The sequence below is a fragment of the Mustela nivalis genome (genome assembly GCF_964662115.1).
Source record: "Mustela nivalis genome assembly, chromosome: 1".
Lineage (NCBI taxonomy): Eukaryota > Metazoa > Chordata > Mammalia > Carnivora > Mustelidae > Mustela > Mustela nivalis.
Genome location: NC_139020.1, coordinates 102,412,996 through 102,437,989, shown reverse-complemented (window position 1 = coordinate 102,437,989; position 24,994 = coordinate 102,412,996). Strand labels below are relative to the sequence as shown.

Sequence of the window (24,994 nt, the reverse complement as noted above, 5' to 3'; positions counted from 1 at the left end):
CATCACGGCAGGATTTCCCACCATTTTTCTCTTTCTGATGAAATTAACTCCCCATGGTTGGTCAGCAGGATAATCTAATTTTAGCCAATCAGCTTGGGAGCTGCCGTTGACCTCACAAAGGGAGAGAAAAGTATCTGCAGTCATAGCAACCGCCCGCTCAGCTCCGATCATCTCTGGACCCTTCCGCCTAATGACAGACACCGGCTTGCTTCTTAGATGATTAATCTTTTCCCCTGTGAACCTCCTTGAATACATTAGCCAAACAAGTCTGATAAATTTGTTTATCCCAAGACAATCATTAGAAAATTACCTGCAAAAGTAATTCTCACTAGAGCAGTTTGTGAATGGAAAGCCATATGGCAGATGAGAGCAGAAATAAGCAATAAAATCTCTCGCTGTACGTTGCAACAGGTCAGGGAAGTTATTTCCCCTTTAAACTTTATCATTTTACATCCAATCACAAAAGCACAGCAGCCTAAAGCCCATTTTACATGGGCAGAAGAAACCTTTATCCAGTCACTAGTCATTCCTCCAACACTGTACCTACTACGTGTTGGGCTCTAGAGATGCGCCACTGAATATGAGCTTTCTCTGCCATCAATCCTACCGCGCAGTGAGAAGAGACACATGTGTAAAGGGATAATTACAGCACACCATAAGGGCCATAACGGAGACAAAACAGAGAGCTCTGCGAGCAATGAAAAGGAGGGGATAACTGTCTGTTTTTCCAGAGTCAACAAAGAGTGTCATGGCTATGACATTCAAATTAGGCAAAAAGGATGAGCAGGATTTTCCCAAAATGGAAGAGTGTTCTTTGCAAAGAGAAGAGCGTGAGAAAGGCATGAACTTTACGGACAACTGGGATAAACTCCTGGGCAGCAGCATGACTGAAGCAGCTGGATATTGGCCACATCTTCTTCCAGGAAGTGAGACTGGAAATGTGAGTTGGGACAAGATTGACAGTACTTTGTAGGATGGCATGAACACAGTTTTAGGACTTCAAGAAGGCTAGACAATGAGGATGGATGGGAAGAGACAATCTGGAAGCTCTTTCTGAGGCTGAATCGAGATGTAATTGTTGGCGTATCCTTGGTGATGCTCCTCATTTGTGGAAAGAATGGGAAGACAGTGAGCATTTGTCGCAGCCACACAACTAATAGGGGCCATTTCCATATGCAGTCACTGGATCCACTACTAAGCGGTCAGTTTGATGAGTGGGAAGGAGGGCAGGGTCTCCATTTGGTTGAGAGTTTTCAAATGACAGAATGTATTTAAAGCAGCTGATGAGACAACAGTGTGGTCACAAATGTGGGCATAGCCTCATTGACCCTACAGGCTTTTATAAATCAACATTTGACAAACCTCCACCCAAACCAGGGGTCAGGCAGCCGGAGGCTGGACTGCAGCCAAAGCAGTCTGAGTCCAGATGTGGACACTAGTGGTGGCAGAACAATCAGGCCGATGCCAGAACAACACTCTTGATCCATTAAGAAAACTTCAGAAACACAGACTGGAATGAAAGCTATCATGTAGCCAGAACCATCACTGATAACATTCTCCAAAGCTACTCAGGGCCCCAGCAAAAAAGGTGCTCCAAGCCCAGAAAAAGACCCTGGGCCAGAGGATTTTTACATCTTCAAGTCTGTTTAGGGATCCCGGTCCTGGACTCCGAGACTCTCCTGTCTTCTAAGAGGAATGTCACTTATCAAATCCATCCACAAAAACCTCAAAAAGAAGCCAATCATTAAGCTAAGGAGTGGGTATTTTCTATAGAATTTTCTAAATAATCAGTGGTGAGCATGTAACTAAGTTTTTCAACATAAACATATCTTCAAAAAAAAATTACAATCAAATGACCTCAAATGCTAGGTGTCTGTCATAACAAACACACAGCAAGTTAGACATAAATCATCGCAAGTGGTGACCAAACAGCTGCTCAGGACAAGGCCTGTGCCAAGCCCTCCACACAGCCTGAGTCATTTACTCCTCAGAGGAGACCCCATGAAAAGGGAGTTCTGTGGGTATCTCCTGGTTTTATGAGGAAGTGGAGCTGGAAGTGCATGTCTTAAAAAAAAAAAACTTATAAACGTAATTATAGTTTTAGATAGCCTCTTCTTAAAAAAAAAGGAACAAAATTTTGTTGATTCAAGATTTTAAAGAGAATATTGTCTGGAAGCTATTATTAAATATATATATTATATATATATATATATATATCTCCCCATATATATTATATATATATATATATGGGGGCGACTGGGTGGCTCAGTGGGTTAAAGCCTCTGCCTTCAGCTTGGGACATGATCCCAGGGTCCTGGGATTGAGCCCCACATTGGGCTCTCTGCTCAGCAGGGAGCCTGCTTCCTCCACTCTCTCTGCCTGCTTCTCTGCCTACTTGTGATCTCTGTCTGTCAAATAAAGAAATAAAATCTTAAAAAAATATACACACACATACATATATATATGTGTGTGTATGTATTTTTAATATACATATATTATATATAATATATATTTTATATATATATATATTAGATCTATGTATGTTCTGAGCACCTGTATGCCAGGCTATGGAGTACAAGGCGAAGCAAGTGATACAATGGGGGAGACGCAGACAGCTGAGCGTGCAGTGGTGTCACACGTGCCTCAAGGGTGAGCTGTGCAGAGTACTACAGGAGCACAGAGGCAGCACAAATCAGCCCACGAGTGCCTCGTTTGAGCAAGAGCTGCCCTTCACTGAGCGGCAGGCTCCACACTTGAGACTCAACAAACAGTACTTCATTGACACTGCATGACGACCTCACGAGGCACTGCTTTCCCCGGACATTTTGTTGCTGTGGATGATGGATCTCGGAGGTTAGGGAGCTTGTCCACAGTTCCATGATTATTAAATTATAGCTTTAGGATTTGAGCCTTAGTCTGTAGGATTCCAAGGTTTGTAAATCACAAAAATACACCGTATGGCCATCTCACAAGCTCAAGTTCTCTACGCCTGGATGATCGACTTGCACTCAGAAACTAACGCCCTCCTTCATACTGGAAGGGCTCTTCCTTACGTTTGCCTCACCTATTCCTCAGTTTCCTTGTCTTCTTTGCTCTCCCCCACAGCAGACCAAGAGACGATATTTTTCCAAGGACCCACCGAATATTTCGTTGTGAAAGAACCTGCGCTTCAGTACCAAACGACACTGGCTACATGTTTAATTTTTTTTTCTCAGATCTCTTTAGACCCTAGAGAATTGCTGGAGACCCCATTCTCTCCCTCTTTCTTTAATGCTGCAAGTCCATAGTCTACCTTCTTACAAAGAAGTTCTCCATCAATAATAATAGGTCCTCTATTTCCCTGTCCCTCTGAAACCCATTTGATCAGGACTATTGACCCTAATCCTAACTCTGTAAAGATAAGGCAATGTGTGTAAAACTCAAAGAGACAAGACACCAGTTGACTCCAAAAAATAGTTTGCGCATACTGGAACATGTACCTTCCTACATGTGTAACTTACTGAAATGTTTAAGAACCATGGCTCAGCACCCTCAGGGCAGTAAACAGCTCTACTCAAGTGTTACAGGGAGACCAAGTTATAATGGTGCATCCAATCTGATCCCTTAAGTGGGTCCCTGTCAACACAAAATGATTGGAAAGCAACAGAGCACAAAAGAAGACGCTAAGGTGGGCAGAGGAATTTGAAGCAGGTAAAAGATACAGTGAGTAATAGGAGGCAATGGGGAGCTATAGTGAGGCCGTCCATGAGGGTAAGAAGTCTCATCATTTAACCCAGGGTTACTGCAAACTCCGAACATAAGGCCAAAACCCTGGATCTTTCATACAAATGTTTTTCATGTACTTTCTTGCGTTAGCCCAGAGGAAATGACCTTTAGGACAAACCAATCTAGGTAGAAAGCCTGAGTGTCTCATGGCAGATGCACATTCCCACCTTTTTGTTCGGGCAAAAGTGTCCACGGGGATAATCACAGGGTCCTGCAGGGCAAGGGACAACCCATGGAAATGTAGAAGTTCCAGAGAACAGAGCCGGCAGAATGAGGATGTTTGGGTTCTAAGACAGAGTCCACCTGAATTAAACAAAGGATCTAACAAGTGGTCACGAGTACCTGACAGAGTTCTGATCTCCCTGGGACAAGATTGACTGAGAGCCTCTGACAAGCTTGCTGAGGTCCAGAAAGGGTGACCATTTCCACCATAGTGAGCTAGAGAAAAAATGAGAAGCCAGGACAGAAATCAAGCTGGATCACATGCTGTAACTCTAGAACAATCTGCTATCTTCTGTTTTCTCTAAATCATATTGAATACCAATGATAGAAGAATTATTTCATGTCCTTGCTCAAGAACCCACTAGAGCTCCTCCTATTACTGTGGTGATCATACCTCCTTGATTGCTAGAGTGTCCTGATTTACACCTGTTATCCTCATGTAATTACTAATGGTATCTCCTACCACCCTCAATAGTGTTCCAATTTGAATAATTAATTATGTAGTCATTGTATCTTTTAACCTGTTTCGTACTTCTCTGCCCACCTTACCATCTTCTTTTATGCCCTTTCGCTTTCCAATCATTTTGTGTTGATAGTGACCCACTTAAGGGATCAGATTGGATGCACCATTATAATTTGGTCTCCCTGTAACATTGAGTATAGCTGTTTACTGCCCTGAGGGTGCTGAGCCATGGTTCTTAAACATTTCAGTAAGTTACACATGTAGGAAGGTACATGTTCCAGTATGCGCAAACTGGTTTTGGGGGATAACTTTGAAGTTAAACACAAGTGTGTTGGAACCCTGGGGATGCAGCTTACAAACTGTGTGACCATGAGCAGATACTGTATCCCCTCCGGACCAGGCTTTCCTCATCTACGAAGACAGGCATAATCACAGAACTTAAGCTCCAGAGCAAGTCATGAACTGTAGGCAAGAAGACACAGGCCAGGTGCCTCCCATAGTTCTGCTGGCTAGGGGTGGAGGTCATCACCAGCGCTCCCACTGCTGACTCAGTGCCATGCCGCCTGACAGGTGATAGTGCATAGTGGCCACACTCACAGCAGTGATAGCCTGCACATGTTCAACGTACTTTTGAGGTATATCTGGTGCATAATTGTGTCTTAGGCAGATGTGATTTATCCAGGGAGTGCTGTCAGCAGAAAGGAGGTAGAGGGTGAAGGCTAGAGTGTATGGAGATGAGAGAGGAGAAGCGAAGCAAGAATGTGATCTCAGCTTCAGATGAGCTTCAGCCGGATCCCACGGAGAAGCTCCGAAGCACAAAGTACATCCCAAAGTGCGTTCCAGCTTGAGCAAGAGGGCTGGCCTTTTGTACCCCGTGCAAAGTGGTCATTAGCCAAGGTCTGGAGGGGCGTATCCTCTGGGGTAATGAATGCAGCTGAGGGATGCAGCTGGCAAAGTGGTTGCTACTGTGGGCGCCAGCAGCATATCCATTGATCTATGATTCCCACGCGGACCCAAGCACGCTCCACCACGCCTAGCCAACCTCCGGAAGACTTTGGAGGCTTGTGTGTTTAATACATGTGACCAAAGGCAAGTCACTTAACTTCTCTAAGACTCAGTGACTTTATCTGCAAAATGAAGCTGGTAATACTTAATATTGCAGGTTATTCTCAGGATTTAGAAATAACACATTCCTAATCCTGACAGTAAATGGGATGGAACTGCACATCTTTTTCTCACAGCCAGATTTTTCTTTGTTCGTTATGCAGAGAATCTAAGTTATTTCACTTACATGCCTTTCCTCTGGCTCTCTCTCAACATTCCCCCCACCCCCGGGAAAGTGGTGCCTGATCACATATGCGCAACACACACACACACCCTTCCCCTCAAATTGCACCCACCCAAAATAACCTCCACAGTATCCTCTACTTTCTATTTCCATATCTAAATCCTTCCTTCCTCTTCCCTCGGCCTCATCCACTTCTTCAAATTTACACTATTCTTGCCCTTCTCTGAAATCTCTTTTCCCTTAATTCCATACAACTTAATATTTCACTGATTTCTAGTTGTTTAGTGTTCGTTTGGTCTCTTCCAACCAGATTTTAAATATCTACTCCCCATCCCCGCTCCAGAACTCAGGCATTCAGGGCTAAGCATCTAGTGGGGACTCCGTATATCCTTTTGGTTCAGGTCAGAACATTTTTTGATCAGAAGAACAATGAAATACCTCGATTGACCATTTCCTTTCTCAAGATTCTTGAAGCTAGCAAAATTCTTCGCTCAGATCCAGAGGTGTTCATCTGACAACCCAGAACAATAGTGCATGTAAAATGAATGATAATGGCTTCCCCTGTAATTTAGCTCACAGATGAATCTTAGGTGAGATTTTTCTATTGGGTTCTAACAGTCTCTGAAAATTGGTGCCCTAGGAGGTGCAAAGTGGAATGCCCAACACAGCTCTGATTATGAACTGCAGCCTATGCATGCATTACCATAACGGCAGGTCTAGGCTGCTCTCAGCATTCTGAAATCTTTGATTAAATCAAACCTTAAGGATTGAACAAGTGCGGGTGTGTCCTAATTTATGCAATAAGTATGTCTCTAAAGAGTTGATTTATGCAAATTGACATTTTTGGGGAGAGGGGATCAAATTATAATTGAAATTCCATTGGAGCACTCTTTAATTGATGGCATAATGTTACTGGAAATTTTTCTTGTAAATGATTACCATTCAATTATTTAGTTAGTTTTAATATAGCATTTTCAGTCTTTTCAAGGCAGGATATATATTTTCTTTCTTTCTCAGACTTGTAGAGAAATAAAATTTAAAAGCCACCATGATTCGAGATTTTTAATTTTTTTTGGCATCTTTTTCCCAAAAATGAAATGTTATTTTACTTGTGTACTTTAAAATAACACCTAAGGGACATTTGGGTGGCTCAGTGTATTAAGCATCTAACTCTTGTTTTCAGCTCAGGTCAGGATCTTAGGGTCGTGGAATCAAGCCTTACATCAGGCTCTGCACTCAACAAGGAGTTACTTCTCTCTCTCCCTCTACCTTTCCCCCATGTGCTCACACACATGCTCTCTCTCTCTCTCTCTCTCAAATAAATCCTCAAAAAAATAAAATACCACCTATTTTTATGGCATAATATCCACTTTAAAGATAAGGACATGAAAGATTTCCTTATAGATAAAGATTTCCTTTAAATAGATATAAAGATTTCCTTTAAAGTTAAGGAAATGAAAATTCCAAGAGATTAAATATCCAGGGTTACACGGTATATTAGTATGCTAAGGCTAAGTATATTAGTATTCTAATGCAGTACCAAATGCTGCATTGCTTAAACAACAGAAATTTATTTTTCCACAGTTCTGGAGGCTAGAGGTCTGAGATCAAGGTATTTGCAGGGCTGGTTTCTTCTGAGGCCTCTCTCCCTGGCTTCTAGATGGTCTTCCTCTCTCTGTGTCTTCACAGGGTCCTCCCTCTGTGCCCAGAGTGTGCTAATCTCTTCTAGAGACACCAGTCATATTGGATGAGGGCTCAACCTAATGATGTAATTTAACCTTAAAGATCTCTTTAAAGGCACTGTGTCCAAATTCAGATACATTTGGAGGTACTGGAGATTTCAGGCTATACAGTTCAGCCTATGTCAAACAGCCAATGAGTGAAGCTCTCAGATTAGAGCCCAGCAACTCGAAGGTCTAAACCAAGGCTCTTTTTCACTGTACTTTCTGTGTTTATTACTAGCTATGAGTTGTTTGTGGAATTATTTTAAGAGTAAGGTATTAAGTAAATGTGAGGTTTCATTTACATTCCTATGTTGCATATACAGCATTTCTGCTCTAATATAATATATGTGTACCTGAAAACAAACAAACAAAACCTTGCTTTCTGCAAAATTGTACATGAAAAATAACAGACTTTACAGGGAAAATAAGGTTAGGCAGGCCCCTCAGGAACTGTAGAGCTTTGTAAGAGAGCACTAATAAAAACATTAACAGTTCTTTAAAAAAAAAATCCTTAGCAGTTAAATCTCTATTACCATTAGCACCTGTCCTCAAATCAGGCTCCAACATTTGCAACCTTAAGCCCCAGAGCTTGGGTGTCTTCTTACCTTGAAATGTATGTAGAAAATAATACTTGTTTCCAGTATAGACCACCTTCATCAAAATTTTAAAATCTGATCCTGCGTGCAGCCTTCATAAAGATGGTCTCCTAATACTCTTCTAAATACTGTTTAGAAGGAAGTACCCTATTTCTGGGTACCAGTAAGCCATGAAGGAATCCTAATCTATGAAGTCTATACATGCTTTTCTTTCCAAGAGCTGGTAAAAAGATAATTATTACACTAATAGTTACCATTTACCAGACACACAGCAGGCAGACACTGGGAGATGTCTCTTACACGTTTGTAATCCTCGTGGTAACTCTGCAAAGTAGGTATTTTTATCTTCATTTTTAAGCCAAGGGAACTGAGGCTAAAAGAAGTTATGAGACCTCTCTAAAAACACACAGACTCCCAACAGTGTAGCCAGGATTTGCTCCTGAACGCTGCTTGTTCAATTGCTCACCTGTTCCACACTTCCCAGGTAAGCTGGCTTATTGGGTGTAGGTCCAACCATTTGAACAAGCACCAATTTTAGTTAACTGCAACAATCACCACCATCCTCACTACTTTCCTCCCAAAAGTGAACAGTCTAATCAAAATGTACCTTCTGGCCATTGTAAAGTGGGATGACTTTACGTCTCGTGAGATAGGAAACAGCAACTGAGATGGGATGGTCCATCAAACTTGCACACAAACTGTTGGCATGCTGGACTCCCAACCCCTTCCATAGGCTTTGATTTTTTCTTTTTTACCTAAATCCAGAACTTTATAGTAATCTCTGTTAATTTTCATCATGTTAGTTTAAACCCATTATTCCAGGAATTGGTTATCTTTTTACACTTGTCATCTGTCTATGAACTTTCCCTCACAATCTGGACTTCTCTGCAAATGTGATGAATATTATATATGCCTTCATTTAAGTCATTAATAGACACTGAACAGAACAAGATCAAGGTTAAGACCCTTTTCTCTTCTAAAGAATCTCTCTCCATAGTCACAGAGGCATGCTGTTAATCCAACCAACTCTTCTGCCATCCAGGTTTTTAATGAGAGACTGTATCATCTTGCTGAGAATAAGATAACGGCTTGTCAATGCCTTTGGTTCTTCTGCATTTGGTTCTGACAATTAATAACTCTGCTTTTCTTTCAGGTACTTAGAAATCATTAGATTTGTAATTTGTTTTCAATTATTGCCCAAGATCAGCATTATAATTTCATCATCCGACAGTTTCTCCTTTCGTTAACAGCAATAGAATGTGCTCATTTCCTGTCTCCTGGCCCCACTCACATTGTTGGCAAACTCTCCTTAAGTTTTGTCAGCAGTGGATTGGTGGTCACATCTGTAGACTTAGTAATCATCCTGCATATGTCACTCAAAAATTGAAGTATGAATCTATTTAAAGGCATGAACTTATTTAACTTTTTATTCTGTCCTAGTCAAATGGGTCCTGTCTAGCATATTTACCCTAGATTTTAGAGTCTGAACATTATGTTCTTCAATAAGGAAGAGAGGCATTGATTTTATCTGTCCTCTTCCCACCTTCTATTAATACTACATTTGAACTTTTAAAAACACGGGGGTTAGGAGTACCAATACCATCCACCAACTCCCACATAGTCAAAAGTCCACATATAATATTTGACTCCCTTAACTACTAGTAAGCTACTGTTGACCACAAACCTCACCAATAACATAAAAAGTCATTAACAAATATTTTGTATATGTATTATATACTGTATTCTTAAAATAATGTAAGCTAGAGAAAAAGTGCTATGAAGAAAACCGTAAGGAAGATAAAATATTTTTATTTAGTACAATACTATACAAAAATCTGTGTATAAGTGGACCTGCACAATTCAGACCCATGTTATTCAAAGGTCAACCATATTCTGTCATTCCAAAGTTGTACATATTTTTCTTCTTGCTCTGAATGTCCTTTTTGTGGTCTTTGGAGTTTCATGAGGCTTAAAGAATTTTTTTAAGATTTTATTTGTTTAACACAAGAGAGAGGGAGAGCAGAAGCAGGGAGAGTGACAGAATAAAAGGGAGAAGCAGGCTTCCTGCTGAGTGGGGAGCCCAATGCAGGACTCAATCCCAGGACCCTGGGATCATGACTAGAGCCAAAGCCAAAGGCTTATCTCGCTGAGCCACCCAGGAGCCGCTATTTTATTTTATTTTATTTTATTTTATTTTATTTTATTTATTTCATTTTATTTTATTTATTTCATTTTATTTCATTTCATTTTGAGAGAGAGAGAGTGTGTGAATGGGTGGAGATAGGTAGAGGGAGAGGGAAAGAGAGAATCCTAAGCAAGCTTCATGCGCAATGCAGAGCCCAACACAGGACCGAGCTCATGAGTTTGAGAACGTGACCTAGCCGAAATCAAGAGTCCGACAATTAACTGAGCCACCCATGTGCCCCCGTGCATGTTAAAATTAACCCTTCTTACACCCTCTAAACAAGATTGTGCCACTTTTGCACTAATCCCAGCTTACATGGCCATTCTTCCATATTTTTTTATGATTTTTTTACAATTCCAATTTTACAATCTGAGCTCATTGAAGAACTCCCTGGGCCATCACATTTCTCTCTTTTGATACTTCCCTCAGTACTTTGAATGAGTTCTTTAAGATTTTTTGAATAAGACTTCTTTGTGATTTTGTATCAAACAATTTTGAATATGAAAGATACATTTGTGGGCGCCTAGGTGGCTCAGTGGGTTAAGCCTCTGCCTTCGGCTCAGGTCATGATCCTGGGGTCCTGGGATCTAGCCCCGCATCACGATCTCTGCTAAGCAGGGAGCCTACTTCTCCCTCTCTCTCTGCCTGCCTTTCTGCCTACTTGTGATCTCTCTCAGTCAAATAAATAAATAAAATCTTAAAAAAAAAGAAAGAAAGAAAGAAAGAAAGAAAGAAAGAAAGAAAGAAAGAAAGAAAGAAAGAAAAAGAAGGAAAAAAGAAAGATATTTGTTTCACAAGTTTATGGATGGTTAAGAAATATTGTAACACAAATCTTGGGATTTACATGTTTTCTTAATTTATGCAATAATTTACATAACAACTTAATATTTTAAAGAGCTTACAAGGTCTCACCAAGAACTAAACTTGGATCTTAGTTTTAATGTTTTCATGTTAAAAGAATGTTTAACACATTCTTTTAATTATGAGACACCTATAATTAATCTATGAAATACATAATTCTTTGTGGGGTTTTTTTTAAGATTTATTTATTTATTTTAAAGAAAGAGAGCACAAGCAGGGAAAGGGGCAGAGGGTGAGGGAAAGAATCCTCAAGCAGACTCACTATAGAGCACAGAGTACCATAAGGGGCTCCATCCTAGGACCCTGAGATCACAAGCTGAGCTGAAACCAAGAGTTGGACACTTGACAAATTGAGCCATCTAGGTGCCCCAGAGTTATTTTTAAATTAGTAAACTAAGATACCAACTTGATCATATTTACATAAAGGTAGAATAATCAGTTAAAATTTTTATATTGTTTTAATAGACACTACGCTAGTTAAATAGTACATTCGTAGTTTTAGTCACATTTTCAGCTCAACAAAATGTTTCAAAATCCTTAAAAAAATCTGGAAACTTGGCAAAGCCAAAGCATATTTTGTCAATATATCTAGCTTAATTTTTAAACCCATGTGAGCTCTAGAATAACTTCATTCATTCATCTGCTTTCTATTAATTTATCCTGAACTCATCAAAATGTAACATTGAAAGAACTACTTGATGTCTCCAGAATTTAAATTTTTAAGTACTCTTCTTGGAATTATAGTAAGTAGGAATCAACTCTCAAACATGTAAAATTTATGTCAAAATGTGTAATTCCATAGATGAAAACTTAATTCAAATTGCTTACTTGAAGACATTTGATGAGGTTATAAGAGCTTATGGATAAACAATGGGTTCTGTGCTCTTTACTCGGCGAGACTAAAGCATTATTTGCTAAGATAAGTTTACGCCTATAAACAAAAACAACCAATCCATGTCATGCCTCTGGCCACATCTTCTTTCCATTTAGTTGACGTGGATGTCTTAATGCAGAAAGATTAAGTGGAGATACAGTGGTCAGGAATACAGCCCAACAAATGATCACACTAAGTAGTAGCAAGGAGGTACACTGGGGATTAAAACTGACCTTTGGCTTGGTAGATATTCTGTTCTTGGTCATCTGTGTATTTTCCTTGCCCAACATGCTGCTTGGCCCATAATAAGCTTTCAAAAATATTTACTAAATAAGTGTACTAATAGATGAAATAATGACTGATTCCATGGCTAACTACTTAATAGACCTGAGACTGTGAACAGACTTCTTGCTAAAGTCAGAAGTGTTTCTTCATTCGGCAAAGCTGAGCTTACAGAAGATGGGTATCATAGATGCTAGCAAGAGACAAGGGTCTACTAGAAGGAAGATAAGTAGTGGTGTGTTGGTGAATGTTTAAGAACTAACTTGCCATCAGGGAAATAAAAATAAAAAACCACAGTGAGATACCACCTCACATCAGTCAGAATAACTAAAATGAACAACTCACAAAACAACAGTTGTTGGCAAGGAAGGGGAACTCTCTTACACTGTTGGTGGAAATGCAAACTGATGCATTTCCTCAAAAAGTTGAAAATATATAGGTACCCTATGACCCAGCAGTTGCACTACTGGGTATTTATCCCAAAGATATAAATATAGTCATCAAAGGGGCACCTGTACCTCAAAGTTTATATCAGCAGTGTTCACAATAGCCAAACTATAGAAAGAGCCCAAATGTCCATTGACAGATGAATGGATAGAGAAGATGTGGTATATTTATACAATGGAATATTACTCAGCCATTAAAAAAATGAAATCTTGCCATTTGCAAAAATGTGGATGGAACTAGAGGGTATTATGTAAGTAAAATAAGCCAATCAGAGAAAGACAACTATCATATGATCTCACTTACATGTGGAATTTAAGAAACAAAACAGAGAATCATAGAGGAAGAGAAGAAAAAATAAAACAAGATGAAATCAGAGAAGGAGCAAACCGTAAGAGATTATTAATCATAAAAAACAATCTGAGGTTTGCTGGAGGGGAGGAGGGTGGAGAGATGGGGTAACTGGGTGATGGACATTAAGGAGGGCATGTGATATAATGAGCACTGAGTATTATATAAGACTGATGAATCAATGACCTCTACCTCAGAAACCAATAATATATCATATGTTAACTGAACTTAAATTTTTAAAAAAGGATCAACTTGCCAGGAAAAAAAAAAAAAGCCCTGATTTACAGCATTTTAAAGCCCTGACAATTTTCATAATATAAACATTCCTATTCTGACTAAAGTGACATCATTGAATGTAGAGTTGGGAAGAGAGGCAAACAGTCCACAATCCCTGACATGGTGTGAGTGGCTTCAGTGCACCAGTAAGCTACTCAAGACATCAGTGATATCCCAGGTTTTGGCCACTTTTTCTTGGGTGTATGTATATATGATTTTATTCAAATAAAAAATGAAATGAAATACCTTAATCTTCAGCTATACAGAAATGCAAAAATTTAAGTTGAGAAAGTAGATGAATATTTATGGATATGGAAAGATATCCTGTATCAACATTTATTGATGGGGGGAGATGTCAAACCAGTTAATACAGCATAGCACTTTACTGAAAATATAAATACATAATCAAATTCACACCCAGAATAGTCCAGAGTAAAGCTGTAAATTATCAAAGAAAGAGAACAAATATCAAAAGCAATCAAGGAAAATAGACATCTTGACTACTAAAGACAATATGGACTTCTCATCAGTAGCAAGGGAGACCAGAAAATCATTGAATAGTATCTTCAAAGTGTTGAAAGAAAATACTGTCAACCTAGAATCCTATAACCAACCAAACTGCGATTCAAAAATAAAGACAAGTAAGGATAAGAGAGATCATAATACGCAGAAATCATCACTTAAATAAATGTTAAAAGAATCTGAAAGAACTGCTAAAATAAAAAGAAGTACAGAAAGAAGAAGTAGAATATCAAAACTATAAGTGTATAAATTGGTGTTAAGATTTTAAGAGTAACAACTAAAACTCTAGAAAGATTCTAAAACTTTTAACACAGTTAAGACGAAAATTTTAAAATGTAATTTACCCTAAAAAAGGCAAGAAATGAGAAAATAGAAAAAAGCATACAAGACATAGTAAATAGGATATACAAGTAATAAAAATAAATTTAAATAAGTGTAATTAATGTAATTAAATGAAATTCATCAGTTAAAACAGACGTTGTTGAGTTGGGGGAAAAATCCAGCTATATGCTACTTACAAGAGACACATCTAAGACAAATTGGGATACTGGGAAGGATTTTTAAATACACATTTGCTTAATGTTGAGGCTGAAGTTACTACAGTTTTGCCAAATCAGACATTGACATTCTAAGCAACCACTTTTAAAAACTTGATTAGAGCTGCCTTTAATGAAATATATGTGGTACTTTTACATATGTATACATAAATGCATACATAGGTGTGTGTATACCTGTATGTACTATGTATTATGGAATGTCGGCCAAGATTCCTTAGCATTAGAGCTTTCTGCCTTCTTTTTTTTTTTTTTTAAGATTTTATTTATTTGACAGACAGAGATCACAAATAGGCAGAGAGGCAAGCAGAGAGAGAGAGAGGTGGAAACAGGCTCCCCGCTGAGCAGAGAGCCCGATGTGGCGCTCGATCCCAGGACCCTGAGATCATGACCTGAGCCAAAGGCAGAGGCTTAACCCACTAAACCACCCACGCACCCCCAGCTTTTTGTCTCTTAACTGAATTTCTAAGCCATGTTCTTGAATATGCTAATCAGAATCTTTCCTTCAAGTATGCTAAACACAGTTTTATGGTCTAGAAGAAAACGTTCATGCACATATAGACAGGCAGCCAATGGCCATAGAATGTTACCACTGAAAACATTTAAAATATTCTTTTAAAGATCTCAGATCCTTTGGAGTCTCTGAATAAAGTTATGAACCCGGGGGGGGGGGGGGGATTATGTCCTTAAACAAAATCATGCATGTTATTTGTGGAGATTGGGGGGGATTTACCCATCCCCCAGAAATAAATTCTTGAAATACACTAACAGCTATAGCTGGTCCTCAGTTCAGAAACCTACAGTGACAAGATAAACCAAAAGAGTTGCTAGGAAAAAATAGTGTTAAGTATGCCCAAGTCTGCTTGACCAGGTTATGGCCGAAGCAGGACACAGAGTTAGGGCCTGCCTCTGTCAACCTGTCATGAAGCGTTCCATCCACCAGTGATCATTTTACATTTCCTTACACTTCTGGTGTCATTCCTTGAAAGAGCACTTCTAACAGAAATGGAGGAAATGTGACAAAAATCTCCTTCTATCTGCAGAGCCATTTTAAATGAAATTCTTGAATGAAAAGATTAACTATTAGTTCAATGAATACAGAAGAGTCATATGGACCAAATGATGATGAAAGAATCATCATAATGTATGCTATGTTTAGAGAGGCCTTGAAGATATATCATGCCTTAAAAATCAGGCATGCTAATAAAGAGAAAACAGAGAGCAGCTAGGGTAAGGCAGGTTGGTCTCTTAAACTATAATCCTTTCTAATAAGGGGCTGCTCAGATTTTAGAATGTTACTTGGCTCTTAAAAGCACCTTGGGTATTACCAGAAAAATGTATCTTAGAATTATAAATCATTATTAATAATCATATGTAGATTTTTAACTGAGTGGACATGGAAATGGTCTTTTAGTAATTCATGTAAAACTGGTCATGTCATGAATGGCAGAAGATATTTGCAAATGACATATCAGATAAAGGGCTAGTAACCAAAATCTATAAAGAACTGATCAAACTCAACACCCAAAGAACAAATAATCCAATCAAGAAATGGGCAGAGGACATGAACAGACATTTCTGCAAAGAAGACATCCAGTTGGCCAATAGAAACATGAAAAAGTGCTCCACATCACTTGGCATCAGGGCAATACAAATGAAAACCACAATGAGGTACCATGTCACTCCAGTCAGAATGGCTAAAATTAAGTTAGAAAACAAAAGACGTTGGCGAGGATGGGGAGAAAGGGGAACCCTCCTACACTGATGGTGGGAATGCAAGCTGGTGCAACCACTCTGGAAAACAGTATGGAAGTTCCTCAAAAAGTTGAAAATAGAGCTACCCTACGACCCAGCAATTATACTACAGGGATTTTACCCTAAAGATACAAATGTAGTGATCCAAAGGGGCACGTGCACCTGAATGTTTATAGCACCAATGTCCACAATAGCCAAACTATGGAAAGAACCTAGATGTCCATCAACAGATGAATGGATAAAGAAGATGTGGTATATATACACAATGGAATACTATGCAGCCATCAAAAAGAAATGAAGTCTTCCCATTTGCAAAGACAGGGATGGAACTAGAGGGTATTATGCTTAGCAAAATAAGTCAATCAGAGAAAGACAATTATCATATTATCTCCCTGATATGAGGAAGTTGAGAGGCAACGTGGGTGGTTTGGTGGGTAGGAAAGGAATAAATAAGACAAGATGGGATCGGGAGGGAGACAAACCATATGAGACTCTTAATCTGACAAGACAAACTGAGGGTTGCTGGTGGGGAGGGGTGTAGGGAGAAGGTGGTTGGGTTGTGGACATTGGGGAAGGTATGTGCTGTGGTGAGTGTTGTGAAGTGTGTAAACCTGGCGATTCACAGACCTGTACCCCTGGGGCTAATAATACATTATATGTTAATAAAAAATAAAAAAATTATTTTTAAAAAAACTGGTCATGTGTTCTCTCAAATTTTTTAAAGTAAGGGCTTGGATTGAACACCATGGTCAAGAGACAGAAACAAGAAAATCTCCTTTGATTTCAAAACTGCCTTATATTTCTTTGTTATCCTGACTCAAAAATAATTTTCTATAATTTACTTTTGTTATTGAGAAATGTAGTTTTTTGAGGGGCACCTGGGTCGCTCAGTCAGTTAAGCCTCTAACCCTTGAATTCAGATCAGGCCATGATCTTGGGTCCTAGGATCAAGCCCTGTGTCAGTCGGTTCCATGCTCAGCAAGGAGTCTGCTTGAGGATCCTCTCCCTTTGCCTCTCCCCGCCGCCCCCACAGCCGCTTGTACGCACTCTCTCAAATAAATATAAAAGAAAGAAAGAAAGAATGAAAGAAAGAAAGAAAGAAAGAAAGAGAGAGAGAGAGGGAGGGAGGGAGGGAAGGGAGGGAGGGAATGGGGGGGGAGGGAGGGAAGAAGTGAGGGAGGAAGGAGGAGGAGGGAGGGAGTGAGGAAGGAAGGTAAAGAAAGAAAGAGAATGGAAAAAAGAAAGAGGAAGGAAGGAAGGAAGGAAGGAAGGAAGGAAGGAAGGAAGGAAGGAAGGAAGGAGAAAGGAAGGAAGGAGTAAGAAAGACAGTTGTTTGACAAAAAATGACTCAAACTTTTTATGACAGGTGATGTATATATGGAAATAATTTTATGTTTTAGTTATCAAAGTATCCCTTCATTAAGTGGAGTGTGTTAAAGATGGGGAAATAAAGTAACATTTATGTTCCCCCATAAATATGAAGGACACTGTCTTGAGTCACTGCCTATGGGCTTATCAACATGGACATCTCGTCCTGAAAACCTATCCCATTGTCAAAAGAGACACTACATTTGGGAATTTTATGATTGACTGGATCCAGAGACAAATTCATATTTTAATATTGCTACTCCCAAATGAATTTCTGAATTTTTCCTACTGGATGAGTGAGTCAAAAATATGCAAGTTTGATTCAAATAGTGTGCATGATGGACCTGTGGAAGAAGAGAAATAGAAAGATAACCCTTCTCCACCAGATTGTAAACCATATGAGGACAGGCCCCTTAACCTCTCCATAGCCATGTCCTTTGTGTTTAGCACAAACTCTTAGAAAATATTTATTGAACTAGTGACTTAATGTATAAATTCTCCTGGTATACTTGTAGTTTTTATTTGAAGCACCTAGGCTTCAAAATCTGGAAAAATTTATTTAAATTTATATAAAAAATTTTATTAAAAAAAATACAATCCCTACCTCTCTGTAATTTTGTGTAAACACAAGGAGGAAAACAGAGAAAGGAGGACTACACATTAAAATATGGTCCAAGTATCCAATTCAATGCATAGTGAATGTCTACTTCATAAAGCTATCCACCTCATAGTGTTTGGCTTCAAAATCTGCACCTGAGGGTTCTTGGGATCACTTGGTCCAATATCTATCTAGTCAAGCCCTGACAGAATCAAGAATAGAATGAGGAAAGATCCAGGAACACAACACAAATCTGATGCATGGGAAGGTCATGCCAGTCAATCGCTTCTATTTCCTTCTTTGCCTATTGTTACTCTTCCACCTTTCAGAACTTTTGCCCACCTCTGCTACTCACCGCTGTCATTCACTCTTACACCTGAAATGTCACACCTTGCCTGGCATTTCTCCTTCCACCACACCTAGAACCTTTTGATCCCCACATGTAGGCTTACCTCCCTCCTCCTGTTGTGGGTATGTTAGCCATGAAAAATTCCAGCTTTCTTATCAGCACTCTGTCTACAAGCCAACAGAAAGTTTTGATTGATTTTTAAGACCATACAGCAATTTTCTCATCTTTATCTCTTGGACAAAGTCATCAATTACATGTAAACATGTACACATGGGCATATGCATGAGAATACATGTTAACATGTACACATACATATACAGAGACACTCATACATGGACACACATCTTAGATAACCAATAAGGGAAGGTGAAAAACCACTTTCCTAGTATCAAAAGTCTAAAAAATTTAAATGACTACTGTGTGTGGTACAGCACTGTTATGATAATTATTCATATTGGCAACCCTTGACATTGCAAGACCATGTGTTTTATGCTATAGCAAAGATTAATCATTTCTGAACAGTTTTAATGGCCAATGGATTTGAACCAGGTGAAATTTGGCAGTTCTTGCCTGAGGATGCTTACTGGTTAACTCCATCTAGGCACTGGCTTGGTAACCAAATGTCTACTAGTTCCTGAGAACTGATATTTCTCTTTTCAATGACATCTGAATGGAAATTTTAATGCTAAAGTGGACATTATTAAATTCTCTTGTCTATCTGTATATCTATTTTTTATGCATCCATCCATGATATATATAAAGTTTTAGAACAGCCTGGCACCTACTAAGTGCCATAAAAGAGTTCACTATTATAGAGTATTATGGGCAAGACTTACCATTGGGTAATGCAGTTTTTGCCAAAGTCTGAGCTTTTACCTCCTGTTGTCTGCTTCGGTATCTAGTGCTGTCTCTTTTTTTCTCTCCATGTTACTTGATCTGCACTAATTTTTCTTATTTATTCACCACTGAAATGCTGACTGGAGAATTAAAAATCACACAATAGTCTAGGCAAATATTCTAAATTCAATCAACAGAGCAGTAAGATTTTTAAATTTTATTATAAGAATTTAGTCACTGGTTTTCTTTTCACTGCTTTAATGTAATACAAATTTCTGTACCCCAAATGAAATAATTTGACACCTGAAATAACAGTCCTCAAACTTTTCATGAAGACTTTCTCAGGATACCCTTATAAGCCTATAAATGAGTCTCCAAATGTCAATGGAAGACTACAGACTTCAGGAGGCTTAGAAAGGAAAGAAGAGCTTCCCACAAAGTACTTTTCCTATCTCTCTTACTCCCAAATAATGCCAACTGAAAGAAATACTTTGCTATCAGCAAGAGGGAAGAGGAGAGAAAATATAATTTTAATTATCACACATGTGCTATAAATTACACAACTATTAGTTTGTTGATTTATCTTTTCATCTCAATATAATAATAACTTTTCAGTAAATGTTTATTTTTAAATAAAGTCAGTAAAGCAGATTTCATTCACTAGCACACCTAATTTTACATCATTCTAATATAAATGGAAGTTTATTACGTGTCCTACAACTGCTTTATATTACTTCACAAGCATGAAGAGAGAAACAAATATTCTAAGGTATTTACTACCTGAAACAAATACAACTCTTGCTATGTCCTTGACAAGATCAGTTAAGGAACTGAATTGGTTCAGAGAGGACACTTATATTGGAGATTGGAGTCCATTCCACCATGATTCGATCCTACTGTTAAAATCATTTTACTCAACACCTAATCAAAGAGACTTTCCCTCCTACAGCAAGTGTTACACCGCCCCGGATAAATGAAGATCTCATTTTGTAAAATTTCACCGTTATTTAGTTAACTACTCCTTAGATAGATACTACCCAAAATAAGTTATTTCCTTTCTTTTTAACTAAAACAATAAGAAAATTGGCAAATAAAAAACCACAGTATATGTTCATTGAGAAAAATATGCCATGGACTATGTAGTAAATGTTTTCTGACAATATAATCTTACCAGAAAAAAATGGAAATAAAACAGTGTAATTCATTGAACTTTAGTCATGCTTTTTTTTTTTTTTTTTTTTTTTGGTTAATCAAGAACAGTTCTCCTCTAATTTATTCAAAACTGAAAAAGAAGGCTGAGCAGATGTCATAATGAAAAGGAGCATGTTCTACCTTGTGTGACACAAGCATTGTTTGACCTCTAAAGAGAGCGGTGAGGTCTGACTTTTTATGTAGAAAATTAGAGCTTGGGAACCATTTGGCCAAAGGTCACAGATCAATGTCTTCAGGCTGAACTGGGCCCAGTGCCACAGGCCAACACATATGTACGAGGCACCAATATTTAGAAATCACAGATTTCCTATAAAAAGTCTAGATTTTGAGTTTCTCAAAAAACAAAAACAAGCAAACAAAAACCTGGGTTGTGGGCTCCTCCGACCTGGAGACTCCCCTCTCTGGGTGGGAGTCCGAAGCTGAGGGAGACTAGGTGTCCTCAGGTATCCTCAATTGGACACATTCCTTTCAGGCTGCTGTAGACATAAATAGGCCAAGCCCAACTTGTCATTCTTGTCAATCCTGAGACCTGGACAAGGAACAGAGTACAATCCAGATGCAAAAGGATATAATTCTGCCATTTTGAGTTTTTGCTTATTTATCCATTTCACAATTGGTAAAGAGCACATGACAAATCTCTAATGCCAAAAGCTATTCTCAGCATAAATGGCCATATTTTAATCAGCACAATATTCAAACTGAAGCAAAATTATTATTTGTTAGAGTTTGGTCTGCTAGCAAACCTCAACAGGTTGTTAAGTTCTTTGAGAGCAGAGAAATCTTCGCTAGGCTGTCTGTCATCATCCACCCATGCTGTCACAGCCCTATAGGGTGACGAATACCTGGGAGAAGGGGAGGTGGGCTGAGTCTCTGAAGGGAAGAATCTAAGTTGGAGTAACTACTTGTTACCTTGGTTTTCATGCGTACATAAATGACATGTCACAGCATTGTTTAGGAACATACAAAAAGTGGGGACCACTGGGTGACTCAGTTAGCTAAGTGACTTTGTCTCAGGTCGTCATTTCAGGGTCCCGGTTTCAAGCCCCATGATGGCCCTGAGTCAGTTCCCCCACCCCCCCAGCTCAGTGGTGAGTCTGCTTGTCCCTCTCCCCTCTGTCCCTCTCCTTCTGCTCTCTCTCTCTCAAATCAGTAAATAAAATCTTTTTTTTAATAACAACTGACTTTTCTTTTAAGATTTTATTTATTTATTTGACAGACAGAGATCACAAGTAGGCATAGAGGCAGCCAGAGTGAGGAGGAAGCAGGCTCACTGCTGAGCAGAGAGCCCGACACGGGGCTCAATCCCAGGACCCCGAGATCATGACCCAAGCAGAAGGCAGAGGCTTTAACCCACTGAGCACCCAGGCGCCCTAGTAAATAAAATCTTAAAAAAAAAAAAAAATACAAAGGAAACCTAAATATTGAGGTCAATTCCAAAAATATTCAAATTACATTGCTATTTCACAAAATGGGTTTCAGAGGCCAAGTTACTTTAGTAACTGGCTGCATACATTTCATAGCCTGTGTTACATCAACTACCACTTTAGGAAAGAAATATTTAAACATTAAGGAATGAACTGTTTCTTCACCATAATTGATTTTCCTTATTCTTCCCCCCCCCCCCCGCCTTATTCTTTAAGAGGTTAAAATCATTAATACTTTTCATTTAGGGAAAAAAACAAATCTAACTTTCAGTGAATATAAATATTTTTAAGGATAAAACTGAAATTGCTTTGAAGTGGTTCATGAAAACAGAAATAAAAATCATAAATAAGCATTCAGAATCTGAAACAAATTTATTTTATGAAGCAAAATGCATGGAACCAAATATTTTTCCATAGCAATAAATATCATTTTCCTTAGGGAGTTTGGAAAATTCCCTCCAAAGTTCTGATTGATAAATTTTTTAAGAGAAAGACTGCTTTTTGAGGTAGTAAATCGCCTACTGACATATTCTCCACAAAGCTTCAGTGTTTAATACCAAGCTGCTGGGATACAAGTACAAAGACATCAATTATCCCAAAATAGATTGGGGCAGAGTCCAGTTCACTTATTAGTCCTTTAGGCTATGTCCACAGGGGACAGAAAGAAATAGAGATTTGGCAATCAGCTGGTTAATTTGATCACTGCAGACAACTGCGTTGTATAATTTAGGTCGGAAACATACCCTGACCTGGTATTCCTAATTTGGAACATTCATCAAATTAATCAAATAATCACCAATTCTCAGTTTCACTATACCCTGTAAACAGAGTCCTAGCATAATGATCAAGTTTTCATTTACAATTATAAACAAAATGTGCCACTATCTGGGCAACTGCACCTTTTCGATAGTGTCCCATTTTCTACGCAGCCCTTCCAAACCATCTTCATTCTCCCCAGTTATCAACCTAATTCACTTATCCTACTCCTTCCTGCACAGATGCTCTCACTTCCTAGCATACGTAGAAAATGGAGGCCATCAGCTAGAAACTCCCTCAGCTCCCCATTTCTCAACACAGATATGAACACTGTCTGTAATAGCACCTTCCTTAACTCCTATCTCAGCAGGAGAGCTTTCTTTTACAAAACTACCTCCTAGCACCTACTCCAGATCTCATCAGTACTACTTCTCAGGGACCTTGGTCCATCTTTTTACCTTCTACCTTTCTCTTTACACTGGTTGAGTCAACTTAATACATAAACAAATGAACTCTCTCTTAGGTGAAAAAGGTACCTTCATCCTCCACTGTTAAAGAGTATAAATTAGTAGAACCTCTTTGGAAAGCAATCTGACAATAGGTATCTGAGTGCCTTAAAAAGTTCAGTTCTTATGACTAGATTAAGTCCTCTTCTAGAAATCAGTTCTACAAAATATGGACCAAGTTTAATTTCAAAGGTATTTCTGTCAGCGTCATTACAAGGAGAAATGTGGAAAGAGAAACTAAATACTTAACAGTAAGAGATTTCTGAAGAGTTTCTAATGTTGGGGGGAAATATCAAGTGGCAAAGTTGTACAAATGAAATTGACAGCTTGTCAGTAGGATCGAGCCAGGGAGTGCAATGGGTGTATACCAGAGGATGAAGTGGGGTCCCCCCTATTGGAGCATCATGAGCTAAGTGTCTGTCTGCTTCACTGTCCCAGCCCTCAGCAACTAATGCAGTACACGAGGTGGACAGCTAACAAATATTTGTTGAATGAATGAGTGAGAGGTTTTATTTCTGTCTAATTAAATAACTCCATATGGAGAAATACCCAGGGAGCAGTGAGGGAAGAAAAGAGCCTAGCCAATTAGTTCTGACAACTCCACCCCGGTAATTAATGCAGGGACAGATGCTAAAGCCAGTCCTCTATAAGTGCAAAAGGCAGGATGTGAAATCTCTAACATGGTCTCTTTTTAACTTGGTTGACATGCATGGAAAAGACTGGAAGGGAATGGTTAAAAATAGCAGCAGTGTTTAGAGTGATAAGATTACACATGATCTTTCTGGCTTTTTCATACCCTCATGTACTGTCATACTATTCAGTAATGAATATGGAGTCTGCCTATAATTTGAAATTTTCCAAAATAAATGCTTGCGTTGACTCCACATTGCTCCATGGCTATAGGCCTCCTCTCCTTACAAGCAAGCATCCTCCAAATTCCAGGCCTTGCTTTGCTCCCCCGAGAGTCCCCTCTTGACATGCCACTGTACTAACATTGGTATTGCTCTCATCACCAAAGAACTCAAAGGTGTTCAATCCCCTCGTTACTTCTCTGTCTTCATCTCACTGAACATTTTGGCCTCAATTAATATGGCCGGCTCCTGCCCCATCTGCTTGAAACTTTTTTCTCCTTGGGAGACCCACTACTTCTTGATCTTTTATCCTTCACTTGCTCCTTTTCCCTCTCTTGCGCTCCAAATGATGGTCGTGTCATCCAACATTCTCTCTTTACCCATCTTCTCACTTACAGATTACCTTTTGGTGATGTCTTCACAGCCTGACTTCAGCCTCTCTGTGTGTTTATAACTCTCTGAACTCACTTCTCCATACTATTCTGAGCTCTGACTGATCTATATCCAAGTATGTGGCCCACCAAAGCGTACACAGAATATTGAATGTGTATCTCACAAATTGCCAGATCTAAAAAATGAAAACCTGCTCTTTTGCCTAGAACCTGGGTCTCTGTTCATTGCCTCTAATCCAAAGATCCAGGATCCTTGAAGATACAGTCTCCTTCACAGTTTCTTTCACTGTCAATACATACCAGTCACTAAACAGTTCACCAAGTGAACTCTTCTCTGCGCACCTCTTGTTCTCTCCTGTGTTCTTTTAACATCTGTTATGTTCCTATGGGTAAAGCATGGATTAATACATCTCTGCCCTCAAGGGACCACAGTCTAGTGAGAGAACAGACCAGTCATAATGGCAAGTTCTGCGGTATGGGCGTCTATAGGATGCTATGGGAATGAAGAACAACTGGGTGAATCAGAAGGAGTCTTTGGG

General features: G+C 39.0%; 1 long non-coding RNA gene across 6 annotated transcripts in view; it reads right to left on the bottom strand.

The window, feature by feature from the left end:
• LOC309871599 overlaps positions 1-24,994 on the bottom strand; it is a 73,012-nt gene that overhangs the window by 34,568 nt on the left and 13,450 nt on the right. The window contains exons 4-6 of one of the 6 annotated variants that reach the window (XR_014315366.1): positions 20,912-21,055; positions 19,314-19,454; positions 18,580-18,644 (exon numbers count right to left, since the gene is read on the bottom strand). The exons of the other annotated variants lie outside the window; for them this stretch is intronic. This is a non-coding gene — a long non-coding RNA (uncharacterized lncRNA). Of the gene's footprint in view, positions 1-18,579; positions 18,645-19,313; positions 19,455-20,911; positions 21,056-24,994 lie in introns of those variants that run through there. 6 annotated transcript variants of the gene reach the window in all.